Source organism: Lissotriton vulgaris, chromosome 7, assembly GCF_964263255.1.
Source record: "Lissotriton vulgaris chromosome 7, aLisVul1.2, whole genome shotgun sequence".
Taxonomy (NCBI): Eukaryota; Metazoa; Chordata; class Amphibia; order Caudata; family Salamandridae; genus Lissotriton; species Lissotriton vulgaris.
Genome location: NC_141695.1, coordinates 1,329,488,290 through 1,329,509,177, shown reverse-complemented (window position 1 = coordinate 1,329,509,177; position 20,888 = coordinate 1,329,488,290). Strand labels below are relative to the sequence as shown.

Genomic DNA, 20,888 nt, shown 5'->3' with positions numbered 1-20,888 from the left:
GTCCACATCCGAAAGAGCCCTTATGTTTAGCAGTCTGGGAGTAGGGCGTGATTCACCCGATCCCACCCACATAATAACTTGGCAGTGGAAGCTCTGGGCGAGGGGGGGTTTCTTTCTTCATTGGTGGCAGTATGAGAAGGGCACTCATGTGCTCAGGACAATCTGATCACCTCAGCCAGCACCCTAACAAATGAAGGGGGCATGAGTGGCAGTGTGAGCCAGCATAACCTTCAAAGGCCATGGCATATAAAATAACACAGCCCAGCTGAAGCATCCTTGTTCTGTTTTTTTACTGATGCGTTATGGGATTTGTAGGCCAGCTTTCAAAATGGAAACAGCCGGGGTACAAATGTAATCAAGAAAAACATGCACACAGCAGACATAGCATAATTAGAAGTATGATCATTACCCAAAGATCAGATAAGAGTTTGGCGGGGTCAGAGGACTTCATGCATCACAATCAGTGATGAAATGGAAGATCTACATGTAAATGTGGGCAACACGAAGGAAGAAGCAGCGACATTTAAAAATCAAGTGTTGTTTTATTAAAAGCAGGAGGACAGCTGTAGCAGAAGGTACTCGGGGCAGAACAAACGGGGCGCATGCGACATAGCGCACAGAAGCTCCATGAGGGGTGGCAGGGGGACACTGAAGAAACAAACAGGGTGGGGGTACGTGGAAGCAACACAAGGATGGTGGAAGATGATAGAAGCAACATGGGGGGAGAGGGAATCAACACAAAGGGTGCAAGTGGGGAAATCAACAACAGGCATAGAAGAGAAGTGCATGGGTGGAGAGAAACGTAACAGGGGAGGTGAAAAGCACATGCGCTACAGAGAGCAAAACTTTGCTGGGGGAGAGAAGCATAGGGACGAATAGTAACCGCTGCAAGCAGCAAACGGAAAGCAGTAGGAGGCTGCACTCATCTCTCCTGGGCTGTACATGTTTAGCCCCCCTCTCACTACCTTCTCCCTCCACAGACACATCTGCTTGCTGGCATGGCCTAGCAGTAGATACCAATGGCCCGGACTATGCCTTCATCTTCCGTTGCTGTTTGCTTCACTCACTTGCACGTAGTAGCATTTTGGTGCAGCAGGATTAGTGGTGCTTCGGTGAAACGTTAGAGAGCTGCAGAGCTGCTGACTTCATGAGCGGGGAACTAGTTCAAGTCTCAGTGTCTGCTCTATCCCGTGCCTACAAACAATGCGCCATCAAATTAAACAATGGAAACAAAATTACAAATGCCGATCATTCTGGGATTTTTTTCCTAGTATGAACGTAATTTGTAGTTTTGTTCTGATGGCATATTTCCAATCCAAAGTCTGTGTCTCAGCACTCTCACGTGCACTAACAAATCCACAGCTGCGTTTGTGCTCGATGTGAGGGCTCCTATCATGAGGCTGTTCCTCTGCCTCCACTAGTCCCAATCCATTTCTCGATAATCCTTCAAATTACGTTGTGGTATAATGACCCCCAGCTACATCACAGCCAGGGACAGTTCCAACAGCCAGTCTCTGCATTCAAAACCTGGAACCATAGTATATCATATATGGAATACTGTTGTGTCACATGAATCTCAGCATGGCTGAGATTGGCTAAGCAAAATATGACAGACCACCTATTTACTGAGCTTTTCTTCATGCTAAATCAACCCTGGACTATACCAATTATAAAGTTGTGTATAACAGTCTGCTATCTCTTCTTTGTATTTATCAAAGTTGTACCGTTCGGATCAGTATTCAGTTCGTAGTTTTGTTTGTGTTTTTTACTGATGACGATTTCACTATGTACTCGGGTAAATGTCACACTATCGAACAAGTTGAATATAAACACAGCACTTTAATTCATATTAAAAACTTTACTCGAACATTATACTTGCATTGCGTCCCTATACTTAGTGGATGTTTTAATAAAATAAAATGTTCCAACTAAAAAAAACCATAAACCGATGACTTATGCTTTTGCCTATCCACGCCAACCAAGAACACAGAGCTTTTAAGGTGACTCTGCATACACAGGCCTGTCTACCCCACAAGCCACAGATTTACAAATGCCCACAAAGGGGGGGGGGGGGGGGGTGGTGAAACCAGAAGGGCTGCCCGACACAAGAGGATGCTAAAAACTGGAATAAACCACTGAGCACAGGAGGATGCTAAAAACGGGGATAAGCCCCTGGCTGAGGAGACCGATTGAGATTAATCCTAAAGGCTGGCCGAAACAGCACTTAGAACTGGGAGCGGCTTGAGAAGCCAAGCAGCAGCATTCATGTTCACACCAATAACTAGCAGTGAAAAAGGACAATGTCATAAAAAGTATTCTGACATCAACTTTGGTGGTAAAAAAGCGCATCTCGGTCATGCTTCAATGAGGGTGTTTATAAAATAATAAAGAGCTTGACGGAAACATTTTTATTTTCGTTGTTGACTGGGCAATTGAGGTCGTCGTCATCCTGGTAAACAGTACTGGGAAAGCTCCGGAAATTATAAAAAGTCACGCGAAAGCGGTGGTTTCAGTGCATTAGTGAGGGGAGCAGCGAGATGCTATAGCGAGCTAGCTGGAAGGTTCTCACACAGCGTTGTGACGTCGTTTCCAGGGATTACGCGCGGATGCGCTCTTGTGACTCAGCAGCAACAGAGAGGGGGCTGTAGTGGTGGAAAGCATCCATCAGTGAAGCAAAACGACCCGTGGGATGGTGTAAAGGCGTAATCACCGATTGTAAAAAGAGCACCCGGCACCCGCTCCTGTGTACTTAAGAAATTGAATGAGGGAGTTTTAGATCCCGCCAAATACAGGGGCGGCTGGTGACATTTGACAGTGGTGGGGGCGTAAACTAATTTGCGTATTGCACCGCAGCGAGCATGTCTAAAAACATTGCATTGCATAGGCAAAACGTCTTGGCTTTGCCAGTGCTTGTTTCCCATTTCCAGCTTTGGTTAAAAGAGAGACCTAGAAATAGTCAAATGCATTTTGTTGTTGGCCATCCATCCGTTTCCCACTCATGCTTTTTTAATTCCCCACAATCTCTCTTCATTTCCCGCTTTTATTTTCGCATTATTTCCTTCCTTTTTTCCCTTCACTGCCATTGTTCCCTCCCTCTTTTCATTCCCTATCCCTCTTATCTATGACTTTTCTCTTCCTTTACACGTTTCTTTTAACAATCAATATTTCCGTTGATTTTTTTTTGGTTTATATGGCTATCAGTGCAAGTAGTCATAGCTGACCGCAAGATACCTGACCCCTTTCTGTTCTTTACAGGGACCCTGGCTGGGGGGGGCACCATGACTGCTCGCCCAGTCGGCCTGTGCAACCCCGGGGGCTGCGGCCCGCCCCCTGGTCCTCTCTCTAAGGGGAACTGCACAGGGGAAACAATCTGCGCATGCGCGGGCTAGTTTCTGCCCAAAAATCCACTTGCGCAGCTGCAGCAGGCCCAGCCTCCCCCCCCCGCGACGCCCCCCCCCCCCCCCGCACTACGGAAAAGGTGTCTCCCGGCCGGCGGGTAGCGTGAATATTTTAATATTTTAATTTGTATTTTAGTGACGACGCAGTGGGTCCATGGGGCTTAGTGGGGCTACGCCTGGCCAAATATCAATAACTCGAGATCAATCCAGCGCGTTTCATTATCCACTAATGTACTGGACGCTCAGCTAAGAGTGAACTAATGGAGAGGCGGGAGATGCCTCTCTGCAAATTACTTCTAATGGACCAGGGCATATGATGTGCATCTTGTCCAAGTAAATACATGCATGCTGTCAACAGCTGGAGACCACAGAGACGCCTGCACAAAGAATATGTAAAACAAGATGAGCGTTTAATCCAGTGCTTTAAATGGGCCGGTACTCACCTGTACTGAGTACCGGCACTTATTAATTGTATCCCTTCAAGTACCGGCACTTCTCTCCACGCCAAGGAGAGTACCTGTACTATTGTCAGATATATATATATATATAGTTCATTGCTGATTGTGCGGAGGCGATGCAGGGTGGCGCCTGCCTCTATGATGTTACTCCAACAGCCAAAGTGCCCCTGTAGCTTGTGCTGAGCCCAGGAGGAACCGGAGCCTTTCAAATGCAGCTCAGTTGCGTTGCAGGTGTCGAGAATGTCAGCTTCACGCTGAGCTTGACAGAGCAGTGTCCACATGATTCAAACACTGCTGTGTCCATCACATTTACACTATGGTGTGAATTGTGCACACCCTGAAATCCAGGCGACCCACTGAGAGCGGCAATTAAGGAACCACGGGAGGCAAAGAGGTAAAAATGTCCTTTACCGTGCGTGAGCCTTTTGTGTGAGTGTGTGACTGCTTGTGAGTGTTTAACGGCTTGTGTGTGCGTCTATGTGTAAGGGAAAGAGGAAGATAAAGAATCTGGATAGACTAAGAAGGTGTTTTAAAGAAAGTGTGCGTACTGCTTTGTACGTGTATGTGTGCTCGGGCCTGTGTGAGTATGTGCGCACACGTGAATTTGAGTATTTAAGCCCAATGCAAATAAATAATAATAATCGGAGCCACTGTAATTAGGCATTAGAGTTGATTAAATTAAGCAGCAAGAAAAGGCAATTTATGCTGCATAATTCAGAATAGTTCCTGAATGATTCTATTACTTTATTACTTTGTATACTTGTTAACACTGTCTGGGCATAGGTTGCCCTTCAGTTTAAACATAATAAGCAACAGAAAGGTGAGAAGTCAACCGTTGGAAAGGACATTCCAGTGCGCAGCAGCACGTATTGGTACAATTTTACTAACTTTGTAACTGTTTGAGATAGAAACTTTATTTGTTAAAATATGAAGATTATGCATGATTAGATGATGTGGCAAATGGAGCAGATCCATAATTTATGTGAAAAGGGATCGCATAATTCCACTTTCCTGACAATAACATTGTTGTATCAAGAAGCTGCACTAGATAAACAAGTATTGGCAAAGCCATTAGGTGTGGTCTTGGTAACGCTAGTGCAATTGTTAATTCAAAAAAGATTATTGCACTAATATGCCACAAAAAAAGAAAACATGCCTCCTATATGTGGGGAGCTGAAGCATCCAAAAATTAATTTAAATAAAAAAGGATTTACCATTGCATATAAATTAACAGTATCATTGCGCCCTATCGGGCATGTGAATTAGAATTGTTTTTTGGTTTGCGGGTTGTGGGGGGGGGGGGGGGCGGTTAATACAGTGCAAACTAGACTCCAAGGTATTAGAGCACTTTACATGAGCACCAGTTGTACAGATGGGACACATTACTTTTGTTGCAAGGCACAGGGAGATTCATTGATGTTGAGCATCCCTGTTGAGACTCAAACTCTGTTCTCCAGCTTCAATTTCAGCTGAAGTTACAGTAAGTTCAGCAAATTGCCTATTAATTACTAAGCATGTGTTATGTCACATGTGCAGAGGGACATATGGGGAATTTGAGATTACCAACAAGGACAATGCAAATACAAAATGAATACACATCAGATGGAAGGAGTGCCATTTTATCATATCCCACCCCTAGCCCCGCCCACTAGCCACACCCCTAATTCAATTTGATGAGTACCTGCACTTATTTTTTTCCATTTAAAGCACTGGTTTAATCCAGAGGTTATTGGAACACACGCTTGTGAGCATGCGAGAGAGGCGCATGTGAGAGAGGGGGGCGCCTTTATACGCAGTCTGCTCATTTTCAAGCACTGCACCCGCTCCCACAAGCACAAATGTATGCTTGAAAACGAGCAGAGCGACGGCTAAAGGCCCTCCTATGCACGCATGTGTAGGCGAGACCGAAAAAAATAGGTGTCTTTGGAGAATGCTGTTCATATCCTTTTGTGGGCGGGGACTGCTTTGGGTCTGTTCTCTCGGCGGCTCCGGTCACAGGCCGGGCGCACAGTTGATCGAGCTGAAGCCCGCTGTGGACTTTGTTCCTGTTTCTGGTGGCGGTATTGTGCGTGTCCGCCCAGGATCCTGCGTCTTCTACGGGTAAGACGAGGCTTAAACACGCTGTGAGGGGTAGATGAGTTCGCAATCCACATCCTTAGTTGCTACTTTTAGCTAAACTCGTCCACTGTGCACAAACCTGCACGCATCGGCTTTCCACAGACCGGGAAGTCGACACACATCTCGCCTTAGTAGCAGTTGCATAGCAACCCGCGCAGAGGGGAAGGGTCCCCCTTCTCTGATACGCACGGTACTATGCCTTATTGCGGTGAACCTCCGCCGTAGTAAGCGCCATGTCCAGATAAACCTCGCGCGTGATCGTCAGCCGTCTGTGAACCCGGAAGCTTCTAGATTTCAGTCGAACACTTAAAATGGCGGTTTAGAATAATCACCCGAGGTGAGCCCCGTTCTGCGAGCAGCAGCTGCTGACACTTCCTTTCTTTTAGGCAGCTTCTATATAGCGCTAACTTGACCCGAAGGTTACCGACTTTACAGTATCCGAACGCTTTACACGAGTACCAGTTACTTTACTCATGATCGCAAGATAAGGAGATTTGCGTAGAAAAAAGCAGGCTGTCCAGGCGACGAGCGATTCGAACCTGGTTTCCCAGTTTCAAAGCCGGCTGCTGTATTGGCAACGCCACATCCTTTCCAGAGCATTTATTCAGAAAGTGTGTTATTAGAGTGTTCGTCTTCCACAAGCGTATTGTTGTGCGGCTTACACATTGGTGTCTTCGTAGCCTTGGCTGGATGCCAGTTGTCCCGCGGTTGGTTGGGTGCCTCTTGTAACGTGTTCGTAACACACCACACCAAGGTTAACAGATGGCTCTGTCACAAAGGATGCTTTGCTTCAAACTGGACTTTCATTAACGGCTCAATGCATGTTGGCAGTTGAGCTAACAAAACGTACACTCCCGGAAGTGAATCGAAAGAGAGGGCAGGCCTCGGAGGAGCATTGTGTTCTTTCTTCGTGATCCAGAGTCACCAGGTAACCCTTAAAACTCAAACTATCATCGGGGGCACTGTTGCTAGACCTCGACTTTAAGGTGACGACCCTGTATTCTGAGGATTGTAGTCGTTGTGTTTCCTCCCGTTTGTCTAACAGATGTTAAAGCAAGAATTGTAGGCTACAATTTAAGGACTGGAAACTGTAAAGACCTGCAGTGAGGCTGCTATTATTTTTGGATGCTTTAGTTGTTGGGGCTGGGGACCTTGTAGGCTGCCGGTTTGAGTGTACGTCTTGGTACCTGGTGATATGACTGGGTGATCAAACGTATTGGAACACGCACACATTTTCACAGGGGCTGAACAAGTATGATCTACTGTGTGACTACGGGTGGCTTGGAAGTCAGCAGTGTGCAGGCTGGGAGGAGGTTGTAAAGTGGGCGTAGGGGAAGTGAAGCATGTACGCATGTAAAGACGGGTCTCAGTCAAGTTCGCATTATTAGTTTGAAGGTTTCATTCCATACCACCTACTAAATCATGAGACTTCAACCAGGGTAAAACGTGACACTTATTTTAACAGCTACAGAGGAACCACTGTGCACTGATTAAATGATCAAATATTTCCTATGTTTAGTCTGTCACTTTCAAGGTGAAGTAAAGTTGAAACATCATGATTTTCTTTTGGCGGATAATGTGATAGAACATCAGATACACGTAGTAGAGGCACTCCACAGTGACCATTTTAAAAACTGTTTCATGTAGAAAGAGGCAAAACTTAATTCCTGCTAAGTTTGATTGTGTGCTAATAATGTTATATCTACTCGTACAGCTGCAATGTTACATATCACCCCAGAAGCACAATCTAGGTAATATGGCTTAAGCACGACCATGGATTAGTGTTCAGACTGTGTTTAACACAGATTGTTTTTGACCACAGCATTCTGGTGTAAGCCCTAACAGCATGTGCTTATAGGCCTATACTTCTGTGCTTAAATGTGGAAGTTCTCAGCATGCCAGCTAGTCTACCTCCTACTCCTTCAGGTCTCAGCAACAGCAGGTATGTTCCTCATTCCTGAAGTACGTTTCTTACTTACTGTGTTGGTACCTCAAAGTAAAAAGGTGAAATTTCAAACCGAATACATTGGCCAGGTTCTATGCAGAAATGATGGCAATTGTGGATTAACATGCTAACCACTCAAATTGAGAGTTGTTCTCAAACAATTAGGGCATCCAACCTGCAGGTTTCCTTTCACACTCGAGAGCAAGGAGGGGGTCCAGTCATCACTGGCTACACCAGTTTTATCTGGTAGCACCAGTAGGCATTCTTCTGGGATATTGGCCAGGTTGGAGGAAGAGAGTAAAATTACCTCTTCCTAAATTATACATCAGCTGCTACCAACCGTTAGTCTATCATGCACTAGTGATGCAGATGGTAGGCTACTAAGACCAGAACAAAATTCCTTTCGTGCTGATACCTTTCCCAAGGACCCCTGTGTGTATTATCTTGGCTCCATGGACCTGCACTGAAAAAAATAGGTAAACATTCACCGAATGTTTATCAATAACTGACTGACTCCGTGCTGTCTGCATGAAGTGGGGGCAGAAAAGAGACTCACTGTGGGGAATAAACTGACTGCACATTGTAATACCAACACACAACAGTGTGTGACTGACAAGTACAAACCCTTTGTTAACCCTTGTATAAACGCAGATCTGCAAACACATCATTCGCTTTAAACTTGAGTATGCAGTGCTTTGACCTTATTAGCTCAACAGTGTTAAGATTTTAGAACTCGTTTTTTTCTGACAAATATTAAAACCTAGGAATTTTAAACATACCCGCTGTTTAGCACTAGGACAATAAATTAATTATATTTTTGCACATAATCTTGAAATCTAAAAAACAGTGGATATATTCCGAAAAAAGCATAGCTACAAAAATTACATGCAGTCACAAAACGAGCTTAATTACAAAAAAGTAGCTCCAGCCAAAAAGATAAAATATAGATGAAAACTTAAAACTGAAGGAGTACTTAAACCAGACTCCACCGAAAAGATAAACGCAGGAAGTTGCATGCGAAAAGTAAGGCATACAAAGTGAAAAGCAGCCCAACAAATGGTAAGTAAGGGTAGGCAGTAAGCCCCTTTTAAGATTGAAAAAAATATATATATTTACAGGTGATGTGCAGGCAAAACCTAAAAGAGCTTTGTCTATTTTAAGGGTAGGCTGTAAACCCCTTTTAAGATTAAAAAAAATATATATATATTTACTAGAAATTATGCAAGCAATGTGCAGGAGAAACCTTATAGGGCTTTGTCTATTTGAAATGCCTCTACATGGGGAGTGCAGAGGTGTTGAATTTAATAAAAACATCTACTTGTTGATGGGACAGGTTTAAAAAAAAAAAAATATTTCTTTATTAGGTTTATCTCCAAAGCAGTAAAACAAGTAAGGTACAAACATACAGCTTATCCGCCTCTGCCGAGGTGGTTCGTAGATCAGCAACAATGCAAGACAAGTCTTTTAGCAATGGTTATGATTGTGGAGATTCCTTTGTCCACCATATTCGCAGCTTCAATTTCGCTTAAACAGAACTCAACTGTAAAAAAACTCACCGCCACCACTCTCTCCTCTGCTGCCGGGTCTCTAGAATTTGAGGTCTAAGCAACCTAACCCCTATGTTGGGTCATCGTGTGTCTCTCACTCGTGCTCTGGAGCCTCCCCCTGCCCAGGGGGCGTTGACCCGGAACTGTCCTGCAGCGACTGGGAATTCTGTCCCACCATCTCCTGAAGCATTGCCCCCCAAGCCAGTAGGACTTCAGGTAGTTTGTCATCCCTCCTGGTGTTCCGCATGTGGCCCTCCTCCGCCGGTGCCCACTCCCGCAGATCCGCACTCCCATTTTGTTAGGGACTTGCCCTGTTGGGACAAACAATGGATCGCAATACGCCGCCTGGCTACAACTAGGCCCAACATCAGAAATTGCCTGCTTACTTTCCGCTTGGGATCCCGAGAGATAGGGCCCAGGAGACAAGCATACGGGTCCAGGTCTACTATCCACCCGTCACCCTTGTCAGATCCTCCAGGACCGACACCCAGTACGTCTGGATTACTGGGCACGCCCACACCAAATGTATAAAGTCTGCCTGTGCACTACGACATCTCGGGCAGTGTGAGTCTCTAGTATAATCAATGGCCTGGAGTCTCTTGGGCGAGAGATAAGTTTGTTGATGGGACAGGTTGCTTCTTAAATCTACTTGTCCTGTAACAAAATCCACTAGTCCCCTTTGGTACCTTGTAGTGCGGCTACCGATTGTGGCAGCAATTTCATTATATAAGAACTCTGATAACAGCCTCTCTGATTATGACAGGGCTCATACTATAGTAAAGTCTAAATAATAGCAATTCCCTTATTTTGCCACTTTTCTGCAGATCTACATACTAGGACTGGAGGTGGCTTTAAACAATAGATCCAGGGTTGGAATTACAGTTAAGTCTGTGCAAACCTACTAACTTACATATTTGAGGGGCTTTCATCAGCTCGTCTCTAATCTTTTCCCATACTGAGACAGGTCGGAATTTTACTCCTTGACAAGGGCGGAAGTAAAACTTCTTCCAGAGATGAAAAAAAGTGATTGGAGGGAAAGTGAACTTGTAAATGCCTGAGCAAATATAGACATGCATATTTGCTTGTGTTAAAATGGAGTACACAAATATTTTCTAAGAGTATGATTTCCAGGCCTACTTACGTAAATTCCTGAAAGCCATAAATCTGACTAAGGCTGGGGTACGGAATTTAATAAAGTATCTACTTGTCCATGGAGCAGGTTGCTTCATAAATCTTCTTGTCCTGCATCAAAATCCAGTTGTTCCTTTTGTGCCATGTAATGCAGCGACTAATTATGGCTGCAATCTCATTTATAAGAGCTCTGATCTAGCCTCTCTGTTTATGCCAGGGCTCATACCATAGTACGGTTTAAATACTAGCCATTCCCTTATGTTGCCACGTTTCCGCAGATCTACATACTGGGGCTGAAGTTAGTGAAAGCAATAGTTCCTGGGTTGGAATGCCCTTTTGAATCTGTGCAAACCTACTAACGTACATGTTTTAAAGGTTTTCACCAACTCTTCTCTAATCTTTTCCCATATTGAGAAAGGTTAGAGCGTTACTCCTGACAATTGTAGAGGTGAAACTTCTTCCAATGTTGGGGAAAAAAATGGCTGGAGGTGAAGTTACAGATCCAGCATGAGCAAATCTACGCATGCATATTTATTCATGCTAAAATGCAGTTCATAAATATATTCTATGTGTACTATTTCTTGGACTACTTCTGTAAATTGTTATGAATTCAGTACTTTTGTATACCTGCATTTAATGCAAGGATATATACCCTGGGTGCCCTTTTGAGACCTACTTAATTATTTGGGCCCATAATTAGGTCTTGAGTTAACTATGAACTATTGCGTTTATTACAATGTTGCGTCTCTCCTTCACTGTGAGAGACCGCATTCTGCTTTTTCACAAGGAGCATATCGATCAGCACACAAAGTAGGTTTTGTTCAGTGCTAGGACTATTTTGTGTTATAGGCAGGGGAAAACCCAATCAACCCTTGTAGGCTTGGGCACTGTATAGATAAGGTCAGAGTATGCTACAAGGGACTTATTTAAGAAAATAGTCGGTCTAAATTATGCGTTGTACATATGTAACACACTCAAATGTATCCACAGGATATCAATCTCAGTACATAATCGAAGTAAATCGGTGGAAGGTACAAAGAAAACACACAGAGGAAGGAAATATATAAAGAGAATTTATATTTACTAAAGGAACATAAAGTTGGGGAGACAAATACAGAAAAATGAATTCAAGCAATAGTAATGAACAGAGATGAGCAATAGTTTCTCTACAGTTCACAACTAAAAAATCAACTCCTAGTGGATATAGCAAACAACCAAAATTAATTAATAAAGAATGGTCGTGAGTTTGTGCCAATGCAACGTTTCCGGAGATGATGGAGGTGTCGACGTTTCGGTCTAGAGGGAAGTCGTCATGTAGACCATCATCAGGACAGAATATTTCAATTCTGAAAAAACTCCCTACATTAAAACAATGAATAAAAATTATAAACAAATTCTATTAAAAGTCACTAAAATCATGCATACGTAAAAATCTCCATTTGTAAAGTAATAACTTCATGTCTAATCTAAACCCAAACAATTACCCCTTCCTGGTAATGATTGGAGAGCAATCATTAGACAAACAGTAATGAATATAGCTCGATCGATTTTTATCGAATCTTAAAGTCAATATAAAGATGCTCAATATGTTAAAAAATGGCAAGAGAGAGACATAATATATTGCTTATTTTGATAACATAGTTGCCAAAAAGTGAAATATTTCCATGTGTGTAACACTAAAAAAAAAACAATGAGAAGAAAATAACAAATCCTATTAGATCATCATATAATCATCTTATTACATCAAACAATCAGAGAGGCAGTTAATTTGTCACCTAGAACTTCTGAAAAGGAGCCGTTTTGAGGTGGCAGTGAACGGCACTGGTTGTAGAGCACAGTGTCAACAGAAAAGGAATCTGAAAGAGTACAGTACTTCTATCAGTTCAAACTGTATAAATCAAAACTAAGGAAAAGGTAGCTTCATCAGATTGCTACGTAAGACGGCCTACCTTCAATGTAGATTAGTGGGGCCACATCAGTTGGCCAAATTTCGGGAAACAATTAATTGAACAGCGTAACCAAGTTGCTCTGTAAGGGATAGACATATCATTTCAGAATGCTAGTCTCTATATTATCCGTATTGATGTTTCATGCAGGCAGCATGGGACCATACCGGCAATTGTTTATGAGGCTGTCAATACCTCGTTCATCCCCCGTCACGACCCCTCTCTGGTCCGCACCTCTGATGTGAGAACCAGTTTTTGACATAGATATGATGCAGGCGTAAGGCATCGCCCTTTACCGTTTTCTAAGCTTTTTCTGCTTCTGACAAAGTTCTAACTATATAACAGCGGTACGACAGCAACGCTCAACCGCCTCTCATATAAGCCATCGTCACAACGAACTAAGCTAGAATGCATGACCTGCTGCCTGCATGAAATATCAATATGGATAATATAGAGACTAGCATTCTGAAATGATATGTCTATCCCTTACAGAGCAACTTGGTTACGCTGTTCAATTAATTGTTTCCCGAAATTTGGCCAACTGATGTGGCCCCACTAATCTACATTGAAGGTAGGCCTTCTTGCGTAGCAATCTGATGAAGCTACCTTTTCCTTAGTTTTGATTTATACAGTTTGAACTGATAGAAGTACTGTACCCTTTCAGATTCCTTTTCTGTTGACACTGTGCTCTACCACCAGTGCCGTTCACTGCCATCTCAAAACGGCTCTTTTTCAGAAGTTCCAGGTGACAAATTAACTGCCTCTCTGATTGTTTGATGTAATAAGATGATTATATGATGATCTAATAGGATTTGTTCTTTTCTTCTCATTGTTTTTTTTTTTTAGTGTTACACACATGTAAATATTTCACATTTTGGCAACTATGTTATCAAAATAAGCAATATATTATGTCTCTCGCCATTTTTTAACATATTTAGCATCTTTATATTGACTTTAAGATACTCGATAAAAATCGATCGAGCTATATTCATTAGTTTGTCTAATGATTGCTCTCCAATCATTACCAGGAAGGGGGTTTAGATTAGACATGAAGTTATTACTTTACACATGGAGTTTTTTACGTATGCATGATTTTAGTGACTTTTAATAGAATTTGTTTATAATATGAATTCATTGTTTTAATGTAGGGAGTTTTTTTAGCATTGAAATATTCTGTCCTGATGATGGTCTACATGACGACTGCCCTCTAGACCGAAACGTCGACACCTCCATCATCTCCGGAAACGTTGCATTGGCACAAACTCACAACCATTCTTTATTAATTAATTTTGGTTGTTTGCTATATCCACTAGGAGTTGATGTTTTTAGTTGTGAACTGTAGAGAAACTATTGCTCATCTCTGTTCATTACTATTGCTTGAATTCATTTTTCTGTATTTGTCTCCCCAACTTTATGATCCTTTAGTAAATATAAATTCTCTGAATATATTTCCTTCCTCTGTGTGTTTTTTTTGTACCTTCCACCGATTTACTTCGATTATGTACTGAGATTGATATCCTGTGGATACATTTGAGTGTGTTACATATATACAACTCATAATTTAGACCGACTATTTTCTTAAATAAGTCCCTTGTAGCATACTCTGAACTTAACTATACAGGACTATTTTGTGGCAATGTGTGCTTTTTGATACCAATACCAACTTTTACTTTTGCCAATGTTTGTTATAATTGTTAGGGATCCGGCACCTCTCAAACCAATAAGGTTTTACAGAAAAAATGCCAAAATTAGTCACACATTGACAAAACCAAAAGGCTGATCACCATTTTCAGACCTTCTGGCTTTGCCAATGCTTGTTTATTTTTGTTTTTCATTATCTTATTGAAACTGGTTGCACTGAATTTCTATTATGAATATCTTTGGGAAATACTAGTATACATCAACATACATTACCAAAGCGTGCTGCAAATGGTACCTAAACTTTTAGAGTAGTTTAGCTAAATGTTTTTTTTTCCTATTTGCATTTTTTATGATCATTTTATTTCGAAAGCAAAGACTCATTAATCTTGCTTTCAAGCTTCTGCAAATATTTGATCTAATCATAGAGCATTCTGGGACCATTATTCACATCCTCATATTGTTAAACTTTGAAAATGTGTGTACACATTTTTATACTGGAACCACTGTCAGTAGTGCAGTCCGAGCTTAAAACATTTACTTGGAGCACTTGCCCTAATAATAAACGCTTTGCATTAATGAACCATAAATAAAGGTTTGAACAGCATTAACACATTAGCAGCAGACCATGCTCTACCCTGATCTAAAATGTGTTGCTGTAAACCAGAAGCAAAAGGGTTTGTGCTGTGGGGGTTGGGCCTACGTGTCCCAAAAATAAAATGCACATTAAAACGTGTTGCGCTTGACCCCAAACAATATGTGCTGGCCGTCGTCGGGCTATCGGAATTCCACATCCCTGCTAATGCAAGTGTATTCACCATGGAGGCACCTTTGTGACTTTGGTTAAGAATTGGGCATGTAATTAGGTCTAGTACTAAAAGATCTTTTGTTTTGTGTCTCTTTCGGCTGGCTTTAATGTGACATGCTTCTTGTGAAAGAGGAGAATGCTATCTGCACATTAAATTTTGTTCACTGCCAGGAACTGCTGTAGTTATGTGTGCTTTTTGAGAACATTTTTTTGTATTTTGCTGATGTTTGTTATAATGGCGAGGGCCCCGCAGCTCCTCCAACAATGCATTTTTTTAAAAACCATGTCAAAACAAGTCATGCATTGACAAAATCTAAAGGCTGACCACCAAAATCTATTGGCTTTGTCAATGCTTGTTTCTCATGTTTCCAATAATCATATTGAAACTGGTTATACTGATTTTGCATTATGAATATTTTTTGGGAAATGCTAACATGTATCAATACATTTGCCAATCCGGCTTCCATTATGGTCACAGCACAGAATCTGCACTCCCTCATATAGTTAGTGGATGACACATTGAAAATGCTGGACCAGAATGAACCATGTCTTCTAACATCTGCGCTCGATACTGTCAAACACGACATCCTACTAAAACTACAAGAATGGAGGCTGGGGTTATTTGGGTCTGTCCTTCACTGGTTTACCTCATTCCTCAATAATAGAACCCAAAGCATCAAGACCACTCGATCCCTGTGCAAGCCAACTGCAGTCACCCTTGGGGTCCCACAAGGATCTACGCTCTCACCCATTCTCTTCAACTTATTCTTGGAACCTCTAGCAGATACCTTGACATCTTCTAACATTATCACATGTATGCTGATGACACTCAATTGTACCTGAAAATCTCCTACCAAGAAGACCTCATGTCCCCCAACACTGCATTACAAAATTCTCAGAACTGCCTATTTGCAATCATCTCAAACTCGGCGCTAAAATGGAATTCCTCCTTATTACCTCTCCCATCCACAATCTCAAGATCAACCTATGGATGAAGTATGTAACGTACCTCAACTGCTCTTCTCACATTATAGACTGCAAGATCTTTGGGAGTTACCCTAGACGAATACCTGAACATGCAGAACCGCATCAGTGCTGCCACCCAAGGAACAGATTATCGGATAAGTATTCTAAGGACACTTAATCCCTTCCTCCCGCAGGATGAGTTTAAATCTGCGGTCCAAGCTCTGGTTTTGCCCAGGCTGTACTACGGAAGTGCTACACTCTTGGGCTTGCCTAAATACAAGTTGGTCCTTCTAAAGGCCTCTCTTAACTCTGCTGCCAGACTCTTCACCGGAACAAAAGGAAATGCACTCATCTCCCGGAACTGGCTCCCTTATGAGGAAAGAATACAACAAAAAATTGCATGCATGTCTGATAATACCTTACATTCCACTACCTCTAGGTATTTGGCACAAAAGCGAAAACTATCTAGCGGATGCTGAACACTGTGACAATCTACCTCCCTGCTGCTGAAACCACAGATTTTCCACAAAAAGAAAACATTCAACAGTCTTCTCGGGTTGTCGTCCTAAAACATGGAATTCTCTGCCTCTAGAAATATGCCTGTTTCAGTCTCCCACCTCCTTAAAAAAAAAGTGAAAGAATATCTCATGATCCAAACTCTTGCCCTAGGATCGCTCCTGTTTGTTTTGTGCTTTTTTTCAGTGACCATTATTCATTTTCTGACCATAAACACTTTATTGCGGACTTCTCTGGAGATCAAACTCATCAACCTGTTGATCTTTTGTTTGCATCTCTCATAAATATGACTGCTTTTCCTTTCTCCTACTTATCTTTTATGTCCCCCTAATGTAAGACGCTCTGAAACCATCACAGGCCATGTTCGGATTCTATAAATAAAACTTTATAAATATATGAATAAACTCATGCGTCAAAGAAGAGAATTATGAAAGCAAAGAATCATCAGTCTTGCTTTTAACTCATGCAACTATCTGCATTTTATCAGAGAGCATTCTGGGAGCTTTATATGTAGCTTAATATTGTTAAATTTGTGGAAACGTGTACACATGTTTATAGTGGTACCACTGTCAGTTGTGCACTTGAGCTTACAGCATTTCCTCTGAGTGCTTACCCTAATAATAAAGGCTTTGTATTAATGATCCATAAATACTAGTTTGAATAGCGTTAAATATTACCATAGCTGCAGACCATTCCCTTCCCTGATTCATAACGCGTTACTGTAAACTGGCAGCCAAACGGTTTGTGCTGCAGGGGGTTGGGCCTACTTGTCCACAGGACAAAATAAATATAAAAACCTGTTGTTCTTGACCCCAAACAATATGTCCTGGGTGTTTGGCTATAGTGATTCCACTCCCCATGGAATATATAACGGCTATACCTTCGGCCCCTCTGGCATCAAGGTGATATTCGGAAATTCCCCGAACCCCCCCCCCCCCCCCCCCCCCAAGCCACGATTTCTCACTTCCATATCAGCTTTAAGCATATTTTGGAAATCCTGCCATTTCTCTGCAAACACCAGTTTGCAAGTCCTGTAAATGCACACATTTTTGTCTTGAATACACTCAGTTTTGGTATACACCTGCTAATTCAGCCAAGCAAAGTTTTCTAAGTTAGTAGGCTGAGCTGCACACAGGAGAGCTCCTTACTGGTAGCTGGAGAGCTACCAGTATCTCATGAGATACTGGTTAGAGAAGCTTGCTTTAAATTAAGCTCACAGTCTCTAAAAGATTTGGCAATACTGTGTTTTGATGTGTCTAAATCGCTATCCTTCCACCGCAACCTGGTATAAACCTCTGTTGTCTACCTTTGGTGAGTTGTGTACAAAGTAACACGATTACTGAATCGTAATAAAATAGTCTTTGGTCTCTCAATCTCCTTGTCTTTAGTCTCTTATTCTACATATTAGGAATGCTTTGAAACAGATTTTTATGGTAGCAAGTGTTATAAAAATCCTTGACTAGGATCTGCAGTTAACCCAGGTGGGCAGACTGAAACACCCAACCTCCACAGCTAGACATTAGAAGGTGGGAATATTTTAGCCATGGCCCTGTGAGACATCACAATTAATTCTGGCGTTATCACTTTGTCAAAATATGCTTGTTTTCTTATTATATACTTACTATCAGTGTTTGGTTCAATCATTTGATTTTACTCATGGAGGAGAGAACACAGTCTGAGTCCACTTGCACTGTGTTGTTGGTATTCCTGCTTCACCAAATTGGTGGTTGATAGATTATGTACTTCCTATTCCATTGTCCCCCTAATTGCAATTATGCCCCGACTGCTCAAGCCAAACTCGAGCTAGATACCTCATTCTGCTTTATTTTCCCTTGAATTCCCAAGCCCAAAATGAGCTATACCTTAAAATGGCTTCTGTCTGCCACTTATTGTCTAACCTCATGCACCAAGTATTCAAGACCAAGCATTAACTTTTGATGTAAAACGAGAGGGGGAATCAGACACTCTTCTAGAGCTGAATTGGACAACTTGAAAGTAGAAAATATGGGATCAACCTGGCTTTCCCACTTCATAAAATTTTGTGAACTTGGGCAATTGTTTTATTTCACTTTGCCTCTTTTTGTCCATTATCACAGGAACACTGTGAAATTCATGAGTTTAGGATGTGGGCTGTACAAAACCTCGTGTTTGATTTAATAAACTGTAATGTTCCATTTTAAACAACTTGGAACATTTGGGGCCTACACACGACGATTGGCTTGCCTCTTAGTTTAATAATCGCATTGTTGGGGAGGGGGGGGGACATGAACATGTTATGGTAATGTCTGAAAGTGTCACTTTTCATAAAGGTCTCTCAAAGCAATGATCAAATAATGTACTGAAGTGAAACGCTTCTGCATAGTACTGAAATGCACTTATTTATTTTGAAGACACTTTATTTTCTTTTCTTTATATATTTGTAGCCAAATGTATTTGAAAATGAAGTTTTTCTTAAAGATATGTGGTTAAGGACACCATCAGTGCTTCTTTCCATTTCCTTCCTTTAATGTGTAAATGAAAACTTGCCCGTTTAACAGTTTCTGAATGGTAGTGCTTAATCAAGTAAACAGCAGCCCAGCGTAAAGGTTAGGAAGGCTGTAAGCGGCCTCCAGGTCATACTTTCTGTGTCACCCTGCGCCAAGGGGTGCTAGTTTGGTTGAGTGCATTAATGATTCTTGTTGAGGTGTGTGCGCTTTGGGAGGACCTCGTGTTTTTGGGTGCAATATTCTGGATGAGATTCTTCAGAAATTGCGGTCTGGGTTGGGCCTATTGAAAGTAGCTGTTCTTCTCGGGTGTCATTTTTAGGTAGCGCCTGACCCATCGCTTGCGATGGTCTGGCCAGACCTTGAGTAAGGGGCTTTCAAAAGTGCTCCCAAAGTGCGGATCAGCTACAGTGCATGTGTACCGGGCGCACGCACCATTTGTCCGCCCTCGTGATCACTTTCGCGGCCGCTTTGATGTTCTCAGTGAGTTGCGCGGCCACTGAAAACATCATAGTGGACGCGAAAGTGCTCCCCACTTTACCTGCTGGCATTCCCCCCTCCCTTCTCGCCCAGTCCTTGTCACCTCGGTGTGCACTCACCCCTCCTTTCTCCCCTTTCGGCTGCTTTGATGTTCTTGTGCTTGTTACTCATGGTGCAGTGCTACGTGAGAGGAGTCCTCTGCCTCTGGAGTTGCGCCGTTGTGATGCTCATAAATGCACCTCTCTGAAGGGGGGGATGGAGTTCAGTGAAACAGCATCTCTTCAAGCGTGACATGCCGTCGTGAAGTAATCTCAATGCTGAGCAGCAGGACAAATTATAGAGTTAAGTAGAGCGCCTCGTTAGTTGTGCTGAGGAGATTATGCAAATGATTTTGAAACTAAAATGTCGCCATGAAGCGCACACATTTATGCCAGCCTTTAATTAAAAATTGAAGGAAAAGCCAGAAATTGTCAGTTAACGGGCACTGAAGAAGGCTCACGCATGATGCTTTTCAACAGCACCCTTCTGTTTCCTTAATATTACACTATTCGGTTCCTTCCTTTGCCTTGATGCGTCTCTGCACAGACTCTGCCATCACTTTTAGTCTCTCCAGCGTGGGCTGAGTCATAAATGTTCTATCCGCTGACGTTTGAGTTAATAGGACCATGACATGTATTATTCACTTCAGCGGCAGCTTCCAATATTATTATTTGTACCGTTGGAGATATAACTCTCTAAACAATAACTTTTTTTCTTTCCACTACCAGTAATTGAAACTTTAGCAGCAGGCTGTGCTTGTTTGTTCCTTGAGAAGCAGCCTATGGCGGCAGCAAGCCTTTTTTCAGCAACAACCTCACCTCCCTTCCCTTTACAATCGGAACCGAAGAAGGCCTCTCCGTAGCAACTAGCAGTTGGAAGCAGTCACGTTCAGAGTCAGATTTCACCTCTATCAGTACGTTGAAATGCTTGTTGTACAAAGGAGTCTACAAAATGCTCTCACTTTTGTACAGCTTTTTGAACAGTATTCTGTCTGGCACGTTTGTTTCTAGCAGCTTTCTTGTTCTGTTTCTTGCTGCAGTACATTGCAACCAGCTGATAACCGCGCGTTATAATCATCACATTCATGGTGTTGACAGGGTGTTTCGTGAGTTCACACTTTTATCAGGCCACAATCCGGGATCTGCACGTTTGACTGCTACGTTAAAACACTTTAGAGAGAGAGTTCCTGTTTTTCCATGAAAAGCAAAAAATGCCAATACTTTTTGCATGATCAATGTGAAATGAGGCTTGTATGTCTGACCGTTGCAAGCCCCTTTAAAGCAGCCGTGAATAAAAGTAATGTTTCCCCAAACACCGGACTTGAGTCGGGAGCTTTCCATTAAAGCAATAGTAAGAGTGTGTTATTTTACCGCTGGTCAATGCACCAAGGCGCAATCCTGGTTAAGGATTTTGTA

The 20,888-nt window shown here is 42.3% G+C and overlaps 2 protein-coding genes across 3 annotated transcripts in view; one reads left to right on the top strand and one right to left on the bottom strand.

The window, feature by feature from the left end:
* LOC147703615 (microfibril-associated glycoprotein 4-like) overlaps positions 1-20,888 on the bottom strand; it is a 742,150-nt gene that overhangs the window by 522,636 nt on the left and 198,626 nt on the right. The gene's annotated exons all lie outside the window — the stretch shown is intronic.
* The window catches only part of LOC147703617 (uncharacterized), a 39,488-nt gene continuing 24,460 nt past the window's right edge, over positions 5,861-20,888 (top strand). The window contains exon 1 of one of the 2 annotated variants that reach the window (XM_086931949.1): positions 5,861-5,956. The gene's annotated coding sequence lies outside the window, so the exon portion shown is untranslated. Of the gene's footprint in view, positions 5,957-13,048; positions 13,115-20,888 lie in introns of those variants that run through there. The other variant, XM_086931950.1, reaches the window with a different exon arrangement.